This window comes from Papaver somniferum, chromosome 11, assembly GCF_003573695.1.
Source record: "Papaver somniferum cultivar HN1 chromosome 11, ASM357369v1, whole genome shotgun sequence".
Classification (NCBI taxonomy): Eukaryota; Viridiplantae; Streptophyta; class Magnoliopsida; order Ranunculales; family Papaveraceae; genus Papaver; species Papaver somniferum.
In genome coordinates, this window is record NC_039368.1 from 48,350,716 (window position 1) to 48,362,357 (window position 11,642).

At 36.1% G+C, this 11,642-nt stretch overlaps 1 long non-coding RNA gene across 5 annotated transcripts; it reads right to left on the bottom strand.

Moving 5' to 3' along the window:
- Positions 1-4,030: 4,030 nt before the first annotated feature.
- Positions 4,031-7,429, bottom strand: LOC113321887. 5 transcript variants are annotated; one of them, XR_003346901.1, is made up of 7 exons: positions 7,246-7,429; positions 6,010-6,106; positions 5,805-5,852; positions 5,348-5,691; positions 4,795-5,052; positions 4,595-4,643; positions 4,031-4,488 (listed from the first exon to the last, which is right to left on the bottom strand). It is a non-coding gene; the product is annotated as an uncharacterized LOC113321887 (long non-coding RNA). The 5 variants fall into 5 exon arrangements; XR_003346900.1 differs by having other exon boundaries at positions 6,206-7,429; XR_003346902.1 differs by having other exon boundaries at positions 5,348-5,424; positions 5,606-5,691; positions 6,010-7,429.
- Positions 7,430-11,642: the final 4,213 nt, after the last annotated feature.

The window sequence follows — 11,642 nt, forward strand, 5'->3', positions numbered from 1 at the left end:
ATATTTAATATATGATTTGTAATTTTGCAAGTTTAGATCAATATACTAACACAACAAATTAGATTAAAATAAATATAGAAAATCATAATGAATAATGAGATGAAGGAAGTTCCAGTCTTGTAGATATAATCAAAGTAACATTTTTAATAAGGTGTTGGAAAACAAGGTTTCCACATCCTATACCCTATAAATGCCCACATTCCAACTTAATGTTGTTGAATTGAAATCAAATGGGTTAGAAAGAAGGTGAGCTTGAAAAAGCGGGGATCTAACAACCACATCCAATATTTCGTTCGGCAATCTGAATAGACAAACTCCAATATATTTTCAAGAGAATCAACTAGACAGTCAGACTCAATCTAGAGAAAGTATATCAGACAGTTTTATATCTCTATCTCTGAATTTAATTCGCAATCAACAAATAGGAATTTGCGAGCCTGATTGAATATAAGGGAAATAACTTTGACGGTACCAAAGACCAATGTTCAAGTGTGTTGGGAGATATATATATTTAAAAACATAGTTTTTTAATTTATATCAAACTTAGAGAAATAGTGTGGTGGTATTATTTTGGGCTCCCACACTATAGACTTGGGTTCAAGTCTCACCACATGCATTTGACTAGGTATATTTATATTATTTATTTAAATCCGGGAGAGCGGGGTCTTGGGAGGTCTGGTGATTCAGAAACTAATTTTTTGCATACTTAACTCTTGATTTCCAAAAACGGTTTTTTCAACTTAATATTCTCCAATTAATTCTATTAATTTTTGGTAATTATATTGTTACCGTTTTGTGACTGTTATGGAGGATTTTCAGTGAGCACTAATTGCCAAAATTGATTTTCATTAAAACCGTATTAATTTCTTTTGAGTTATAAAAGAACAGTTTATGGAGAAGATGAAACACAATTGTTTTTCATCTATTTCGAGTTCTGAGCAAGTGTAGAAAGAGTTGTTGTTGGTTTGATTTCTCACAGTGCAGAGAAATCGAACAAGAGAGTTATCATCTGTTTTATTCCATAGGGTTTTTGACAAGAATCGACTGCTAGCACACAATCAAGAGGCAGAGTCGCGAAACACCTTAAAGATAGCGACCTAGTCCGCGACTCAGCTGTTTGAGATCCGCTTTGATTTTGTAAATTGTTTCCAACAATTTTAAGGTGTTTGATTTTGCTATGGAGGTTGAAAAGAAGCGCGTTGATGATACCAACAAGCCTTTCAAATTTGAAGGGTTGCATTTCAGAAGATGGAAGCTGAAGATGTTCTTTTTATCTCAAACTGATGAAGCTGCATATGATTGTGTCGAGTGTTCATCCTGGAACCCTGGAACCTGCTGCTGATGCTGGTGGTGCTGCTACCGATCCACCTCCTACCGGTGGTGCCAAAGAAGTTGTTCCTCAAACTCCTGAGGAGAAACAGAAGGTCATTGACAAATGGGTCGATAATGACTTCGATTGCAAAAACTACATTCTTAACGCATTATCTGATGATTTATATGAGTATTATTCAACTTTTGAAACTGCTAAAGATGTATGGGATGCATTACAGAAAAAATATGACACCGAAGAAGCTGGTTCAAAGAAATATGTTGTGAGCCGGTATGTGAGATACCAAATGGTGGATGATAGATCAGTTGTTGCACAGGCTCATGAACTTCAAAAAATTTACCACGAAATTGTGGCCGAAGGTATGAAAACTGATGAACAATTTCAAGTTTCTGTAATGATCAAGTTACCATCTAGCTGGAAAGATTTTCGTAATACTTTGCGTCACAAGACTAAATAATTTTCTCTTGAAAGTTTGATTGTTAAGATCAGGTTTGAGGAAGAAGCTCGGAAACAAGATAAGAAGGAAGAGGTTCTCATTGTTTCTAACAATAAGACTCATCCCAGTTTGAAACCTAAGAAAAAGGATATGAAACCTAACCCGAACCAGAAGAAAGGAGGAGGAAGGACTAATCAAAACAAGAACCAACACCCATCGAAAAATGGACAGAATTCCAATTCTGAGTTTCTTTGTTATACTTGTGGTAAACCAAACCACAGGGCTAGGAATTGCAGGTTTAACAAGGAAAAGAGTAACGCACCAGCAAATACTGTGAGTGACCTTATAATTTCCATGGTCTCTGATCCAAAGTTCTACATGGTCGGTGGATCCGATGGGTGGTGGATAGACAGTGGTGCTTCGCGTCATTGTTGTTTTGATAGGTCCATGTTTAAGACTTATGCTGAAACCAAGGATAAGAAAGTATTGTTGGGAGACTCTCACAGCACTATGGTGAAAAGTTCTGGTACGATAGAGTTGAAGTTTACTTCTGGGAAGACACTCATGCTGAAAGATGTCCTTCACACTCCAGAAATGAGAAAGAACCTTGTTTCCGGCTATCTTCTCAACAAGGCTGGGTTGTTTCAAACTATTGGGTCTGATATTTACACTGTAACCAAGAATAAGAGTTTTGTAGGAAAGGGTTATGCTACTGATGGAATGTTTAAGCTTAATGTTGATGCTATGAATAAAATTGAATCTTCTGCTTATATGGTTTGCAATTTTAATGTTTGGCATGGTAGGCTTTGTCATGTGGGTAAAAAGTTAGTAAATAACCTGAGCAAGTTAGGTGTCCTCCCTGAATTTTTTGAAAATGAATTTGAAAAATGTGAATATTGCGGTCAAGCAAAAATAACCAAAACTTCGCATAAATCTGTTGTAAGAGAATCCAAACCACTAGACTTAATACACTCTGATTTGTGTGAATATGAAGGTATCCTAACTAGAAATGGAAAGAGGTATATCATGACGTTCATTGATGATTGTTCTAATTATACTTATGTTTATTTGTTGAGCCATAAGAATGAAGCTATTGAAAAATTTAAGATCTTTATTGCTGAAATTGAAAATCAATTTGGTAGAAAAATTAAGAGGTTTCGTAGTGATAGAGGCACTGAATATGATTCTGCTCCTTTTACTGAAATTTATCAAACTAATGGCATAATACATGAAAGAACTGCTCCATATAATCCTCAAATGAATGGAAAAGCTGAAAAAAAGAATTGTACACTGACTGAACTTACTGTTGCTTGTTTGCTTAGTTCTGGTGCTGCTTCCCATTGGTGGGGTGAATGTTTGTTGACTGTTTGCCATGTTTTGAATCGCATTCCCAATAATAAAACCAAGATATTTCCTTATAAAATCTGGAGAGATAGAAAACCTAATGTCTCCTATTTTAGAGTTTGGGGTTGTTTAGCTTTCGTTAGAAAACCTGATCCTAAAAGACATAAGTTAGAAAGTAGAGCTTATGAATGTGTTTTTATTGGTTATGCTCAAAACAATAAAGCTCATAGGTTCTTTGATATTAATAATAAGGTTATTATTGAATCTATTGACGTTGATTTCTTTGAAGAGAGATTTCCTTTTAAATCTAGAAATAATGGAGGTAATAGTGGGGGTTCTTTACCTAGTTCTGATTTTGAACCTAGATTAGAAGAACCTAGAAGTGAAGAAACTAGGATCACTGAAGTTGAACCTAGACGTAGTAAAAGAGCTAGGGCTGAGACAAAAGATAAAGATCCCGATTTTGAATTTTACGCTATAGAGGAAGAACCTTCTAACTTACAAGAGGCGTTTAGTTCTGCAGAGTCTAGTTTCTGGCAAGAAGCTGTAGATAATGAATGGGATTCTCACATGTCTAATGGAACTTGGTGTATAGTAGATTTACCTCTTGGTTGTAAGCCTATAGGTTATAAATGGGTTTTGAAAATGAAACTCAAACCTGATGGAACAGTAGACAAGCATAAGGCTAGACTGGTTGCTAAAGGATTTAGGCAACGAGAAAACGTAGACTTTTTTGATACTTATTCTCCTGTTACTAGATTAACATCAATACGTGTTTTGATTGTTGTTGCTGCTGTTCATAATCTTGTTATTCACCAAATGGATATGAAAACTGCTTTTTTGAATGGTGAACTAGAAGAGGAAATTTATATGGAACAACCTGAAGGTTTTGTAATTCCTGGACAAGAACAAAGAGTATGTAAGCCACATCAATTACTCCCTATATCAAATAAATTAGGTTCAACTAAACTCTGCCAAACCAGCAATACATAGTACTGCCACTTTATTGTTGGAATAAAAGATATGTATACATGAAATGAAAGATAAGTTGAAAATACATCATAAAGAGTAGGCCTACTTCTGCAAGCACCAGTACTTCAAGTCCAAGGTACCTTATACCTCAAGACTGTTATCTGAGATCAAGTTGCTGATATAATCAAATAATTGCTTGTGAGATTCTGCTAAGGCGCAACTCGTCCCCAGCTTGTTGCAACCGAAAAATTCCAGATCCTCTTCTACCATGTTTCCAGTGGGACCTTGCCATGAGGAGCTCTTTTCAGTTTAGATCCCTTCCTATCATCACGCTCTTTTTAGTTTAGATCCCTTCCTATCATCACCGCTGTATACAACCTCCATAAGGACAAGTCTTCAAACAAATCTGGAAAAAAAGAGTAAAAGATAGCGTAAACTATGAAATATATCTTTGAGGAATAGATATGCAATCTAACAACTACGTAAATATCAACTACATGAATCCAATGTACCTGAAGAAAGAAACATGCGTAGTACAAAACACTTGCGCTGCCCTATTTTCTGCAACAGTTAAGAACAGCTAATTCAGATAGGAGAAAAGAACCAAGAAATACACTAAAAAACATCTAAATCAGTTTAATATGACCAGAAGTTATTCATATAATACAAGTAACATATCAGTTCAGATTTACATCAAGGACAAGTTATTCACCTCGACCAGTAATCGCTATTGCAGGATCAAGCAGTAGCCAGTATCGCAACTTGCTCGACTAGATGCTCTAGCAGCACCAATTCCCATGGCTTGCCGAGCATGAGGATGGTGATGCATCATTGTTGCCACCTGAGAACTTTGCCACTTCCCATCTTGCTCAAAACGGCGAACCAATTATCATCTCCTTTGCATTACCAGTGTAGTCATCATCTTCGACTGGGAGTTGGTTAAGTTGTTTCTATCACTAGGATGTGTTACCTGCATTATGCAACAGATGCAACCAGTTAAATGGAGTAGTAAAGTTTAAGTGAAGGAAAAAAAATTAGCATCTGTAGTCCTTTCATTGTATTCCCTAAAGTACCATTCTGATCCATTGATAAAGTTGTCTTCCCAGGAAAATCATTCTCATTTAGTCATCTTCCAATACAAAGTTGATATCAAGATAGATGACATGGAACACTTAAAACAAACCACCATTATCATTCATAAAAACTAATAAATGTTCTGTATAAGTAAGGAAAGTGTACGCAATGAGAGAGTTGAACAAACTGACCTGTCTAAGAAGTCATGTACCATCCTTGAACGTTATTGGCTTTGCACGAGCTTCTCGAAGCTTTCCAATCTCAGTAACTTGTTTAACCATTACAAACTTGGAAGTTTAGTAACATATCAAACAGACCAGAGGAAAAAGACTAGAACATATGCAAATCTGCACAAGTACCCGGATAGTTTACTGATCCTCAAACTCTTTTACAAAGCTTCACAAAACAGATAACTTGAAAATATTTCATACAGTTAAGCAGCATTTTACCCGAGGACTTCCAATTCTATGCCTTCAATTACTCAAACACAGGTAGAAGGTTTTACCATCCCCACAGGGAATTAACCAACATATATCTGATCACAACAAAAAGCCAGTAATTATTAAGTACAAAGACGCAAAAAAAAAAGAAAAAAAAACGTAGCAGATACAGCTCATCAAAACACAAATTTTTAGTAAATATACTTACCACGGGTTCAAGGATAACTCTTCCAACTCACAAATCAAATTGGTTTTCCTGCAAAGGAGGTGGGGAATATAACTCACTATGTTGATGAAAAAAGACTTGACATTGATCATAATAGAACAACAGAAAACCCCGAAAGTATGCTTTGTCTACTAGAAAGTGATTCATGTATCTTATCCTTAATATCTAAAGTTGCACCCAAACTCACCTTCTGATAGATGCTTTTGCATTCATGAACTGTCAAACTAATTCCTGCGAAGCTGAATCCTAACTCTGTACATCTTTTGCACAATTTCAATAGATCCCTGCAAGAGAAAAAAAAAGATGTCCAGAATTGTGCTGCGTGCAGGTTAATAGAAAGCTATTCAGAATTTCTTGTATTGCAGGGGTAGGTCAGTACTCACAACATAATGCATTAATTAATTAGCTGTAAAAAGTCTGCTAGAACAATTTGGAGACTACCAACAACAAAACATCATTGAGCTTCAAGTGCCGTGAGTAAAATTAACTATTCAGTCAATAAAGAAAGCAATAAGATATAATTTCAGGCATGCTCAAGCATGCTTAACACTGAAATGCAGTCAATAAAGAAAGCAATAAGATAGTATTACGCTTATGCTTTAAAGATTTGTACAACAATCAAAAAATGTTAAAGAAGACAGTGAATACTTATGCATTTCTAGGAAAAGAAACGGTTATGCTATCTTATGTGTTTCTAATAAGAGATACAAGATCATGACTAGAATATAAATAGAACAAAAGCTTATATATTTATAAAAGCAACTGCATTGTTGTGGTTCTGCATTAATTTTGTTGGCAATTTTCCCTTCAGACCATTCTCGGCTCATGGAGCTATCAGCTAAGGCATCAGGTGGTGCAATCATAATTTATCTTTCCTCTTGTGAAGCTTGTGGAGCAATAGTTCAAGAATTGCATTTGTTCATATCTTGTGATCACTCATATTTCATCTGTTTTATTTTAAACAACTAAAACAAGTTTCATTGAACAGGTATAAGAGTGAGTAGAGAATCGAAAATTAAAAGTTGACAAACTTCAAATCGTTTCAACGGGTAATAGGGATTAAGGTATGTTGAGTTCTAATCTGCTTTTATATTTTCGATCGGAGCTATAGATTGAGATTTAACTCGAATTTTACCCAAGAACCCTAGAAAAAGTTTGGTAAATTTTTTATCTCAAAAGCAAGATTAAAATGAGATTCATGTAGATCTAAACTCTGATCATGAATCAGAAAAGAGATATGGGATGAAATCGAAGTTATCAGGTAACCAACATAAAAAAAAAATCTTTTTCTTAAATTTCAATTCAATATGGATAACTTAATCGATTGAAATAGACGATAAGGATATATTATACTTATCCTTCGATTCGTTTTTTAACAATAAAAAATCTTCATTCTTAGGTGTCGATTCAGATCAAAACAAACCTTCGATAACTGATGTTGTTGATGGATCTCGTGGAGGAAGAAGAGGAAGCACAACCTAATAATAGAGTTCTGATTCAAAAGACTTATTGTTCTAATGATTGAGAAAAAATCGACGGAAATACAGAGAGGGATTAAGTTGGGAGAGATGTTGGGAGAGTGAAGTGAAGGAAGAGGCTGAAGATAAAGAGATGGATAGGGTTTCACCAAAATAGGGTAGATAAGGGGTGGAAATTTGGTCAAGGTGTTCCCATCCAGTCAAACTAAAACATATGGGTAGTTTAGGAGTTACTATGCACACGAGCAGGCCGCACACGATTTATGACCAGCACTTGCGATTTCGCAACTACAGTAAGCTGTTGCTAATTTGGTTGCGAATTCGCAACTGCGTTAGAGCTGTTGCAAAATTTAGTTGCTAATCCGGAAAAATGGTGTAATGTCTGTTGACAGTAATTGCTCAGACGTTGAGTTATTAATCTCTTCTTGTCTGTTCGACCAGAGATTGTTTGCTATTTCAATCATGATTCAGAGACTCATTTATATTGTAGACACCTTAATCCAATGAAGTGTGACAGTTGCTGGAGTCAAAGAGTGGGGACGTGAAAATCGTGTTAAAACCAGTTGCTCATCGTGCGGAGACTTGGTTGATTTCCTACCCACTACTTTGCTAACTCCTCTAACTGCTTGCATGACTCGCTCACATTCCCATCGTGTATGAACACGTGTTGTAGACCGCCATACCAAAACCCTAGTTGATATCCGCCATGTAACACGATCGATGTCTCGTGATTTTAGTTAGTCAGTTGCTGACTTGATGAGACGATGAGTCTTTTTATTGCTAAGTTGAACATGATTTGCAAATGTTCTAGTACTTGTGAATTGAACATGTATGTTGAGACAGAGGTATAATTGTTGAATAAAATGTTGATAGTTAAGGTGAGCGAATGTTGCTCATTTGTTGAATTGTTGAATATTATTCCTTAGTCCGAGCAAATATTACTCATCTGAGCAGCAGATGTTTGCTGAATTATTGAATATTGATAGTTGAATCAATATTCCTTAGTCTGAATGAATATTGTTCATCTGAGCAAATGTTGCTCGTTTGATGAATTATTGGTAGCGGGACCAAACAGAATATTAATTTAAAATACTGGCAACTGAACCGAGTATGATAATTAAAATGTTGATCACGGGATCAATGTAAAATTATTAGTGTTTGAATCTGCTTAGAATTATGTTTTGCAGAGCTTTGGATTTGAAACCCTAATTTTGATCAATTGATGATTTATTGAAAATCAACCACAGAGTGAAGGAGGGACCGGTCATATGGGATGATGGACCGGACATGTAGTGTCCGGATGATCGAGTGAGCAAACACCAAAGTCTCTTGAAGACCAGTCGGTGAAAGGATGATTAAATGCTGGTTTAATCATATATTAAAATAATGCTCCTCTGAGCCTTAGGTGATAAAACCTAACTATGAAGAGATGAGGGACCGACCAAGGGATCATGAACCAATCCCTGGTTGGTTATGGGACTGAATGACCATTGTTTTATGAAATTCCAAATTGTTTGGAAGAGTTTGAACCTAATGTGAACAAATTCGGTCAAATGATGAGAATGTGTGGGACCGGCCTCTTGCAAGCCAAAGAACCAACCTTGGTCGGTCAATGTAATATGCTCGTGTCACCAAAGTGTTCGTGTCTCAGTCCTGAGAATTTCAATATTTTTTGATGCGCGTTTGAGCAACATTTTGAGAAAATATGAAGAAATCAGGGTTTTTGCTGAAACTAAGGAAACTTCATAAGGTGAAGGAAATAATAATAATAAATTAAGGAACCATGAAGTGTGGGACCAACTATGGCTAAGGCATGACCGTCCGGCCAATAAGCCCAGTCCCATGTCACTTTTCCTAATTTTATATTATTTTCATGATTTTAAGGAAATATCATGAAATCAAGGAGTTTGTTGAAACCAAGGAGTTTCCTTGAAGTGAAGGAGTTTCCATGAGATGAAGGAAACCATAATAATAATAAAATAAGGGGCATGTAGGACCGGCCATGGCTAGGGCATGGTCGGCCGGCTAGTGGCCTGGTCCCGTGAGTCTTCCTTAATTTTATATCTTTTCCTTGATGTGAAGGAAATATCATGAAACCAAGGAATTTCATGGGATGAAGGAAATAATAATAAAAAATCAATAAGGAACGCAAGGTGTGGGACCGTCCACAACTAGGGCATGACCGGCCGGTTAGTAAGCCCGATCCCGCGACACCTTTCCTAATTTTTATTATTTCCTTGATACGGAAGAAACACCATGAAACTGAGGAGTTTCCTTAAAACGAAGGATATTTGTTCAAATGAAGGGATTTTCATGAGATCAAGAAAAAATAATAAAATATGATAAAATAAAGAATTAGGCGTGGGACTGGCCACGGCATGACTGGCCGGCCGGTGGGCCCAGTCCCCTAGCGCCTTAGTTAATTATTATTTTTCTTCCTATTTTGCATAGGTTCTTCGTTCCTTCGTATTTTAGAATGATCGTTCGTGCATTCAGGTGCTCGTTAGTGCATTATTGCTGAATACACTTGCACCATTTTGGTCGGGGATTACTCGATAGCGGCTCAGATGCCCGTACGTTGAATATTTATTACTAACCCATGGAATTCTGCTAGGAAGAACCACGAATTGAAGTAATGAAATATTATGAAGAACGTAGAATATTTCTGAATATTCAGTTAATGAATTTAAGGATTAGAAATGATTAATTGATGGCTCTATACTAGCAGGCATGTTTTCTAGGAGCATTAATTATCTGAGAATTGAGTAATATGAGCTTGTTGAAGCGTCATATTTCTTTTATATAGTCAAGGAAAACATTGTTACATCCTGAAGACGTTATCGCTCTATACTAGCAGGCAAGCTGTCTAGGAGCCGTCCAATCGTTCGATTCTATATAAAAGTAATTACTGAAATTGCTCAGTATTCATGAGATATGTCGTTTCCTTAGCTGAGAGACTGCAGATCTACATATGCTCTGAGAGACAGTATTTTCAGTCAGAGGTTCTTGCGGCATGAGCTTTCATGCTTTGATGAGAGACATGAGCCTCAATACTCATCTGATTGCTGGATCAGGAGTATGTACAATTATGTTTTTATGATTTTAGCCTTTGTCGAAAATCCACCATCTACACTAAGTCCCCTGCTTAGTGAGGGACAGTCATGTTCCTCAGTCAGCATTGGATGGTGATTTTCTAGTTATAAACGAAATAAGTAATTGAACTTAGTCATAAGATAAAATGTTACCGGATTTTCGATTGTGCGAGCGAACCATGGCTTGAACGAAGATCCCAGTGGCATGATAGAGCGTCATCTAAAGAGCATAAAGTGATGTAGCACTGCTGATTTGGTGATGGAACCTTGGTCGATTTAGGATTCACGAGCCGGGCCCAAGAAGGAAATCCTTGTGGAATTAGATTTTGGAAATAAAATTTGATATAAAAGGGAATAAATACCTCTCATATTTTTTTTTATTTCTCTTCCACGACCGACCACCACCTTCATCTCTTCATCTCCTTCACGTCAGCAGCAGGAAGGAGATTTTTCGCCGGAGCTCAACGCCCCCGACCGTCGCCGCCACGGTCCGGCCGATGCCGACCAGGTGCGTGGATATTTTTTTTTGTGTTTGTGTTTGTGTTTTATGTTTCATGAGTTGTTCATGTTTTGAAAAACGTATGTCCGTTCGATCGTTAGTTCAAGAAACTAGTAACAATTCCTGACTTAAGAAAGACTTTTTTTTATATATAGACCTGTGTCTAGTGATAAAATTTTGTTTATTTGCTTTCATGAAAATCAAAACTTTATCTTCAAAGGTGTGAATTTTCACAAAATCGAAATAAACCTTCGTTTCAAAGACGGACGATCGTAAGAATGAGAAAGTTTTTTTTTTGTTAGAACTGTGAATATTCACGATTTTTTTTTTATAAAACCATGACATGTTCACGGATTTTTTTTTACCTGAGTTTTGCTCACATTAAAATAATAAAACTTATTTTTACGTGAATAATTCACGTTTATATATATATATAAATATATATTTTGAAAATCAAAGCCTGATTTTGAGTAATATTTAAAAGTAAACAATTATTTATGATGAAATATTGTTTAGTTTTCAAAATTCAATGGCTAATGTTCATATGGTGGAAGTGTTCATGATTTTATGAATATCTGAGTTTTGCTCGTCTTTTGTAGATTCGAAGAAACGAGCAAGTTTTGAAGTGTTAACTCTTGCATTACAATCACTACTGTTAGTGGAATCGTAAAAAGTTAAGAGTTAAGAATCACCATTTCGTTGTGAAATTGACATTGGAACATCCATGATTCTGTGTCTCTGGTTCCAGACA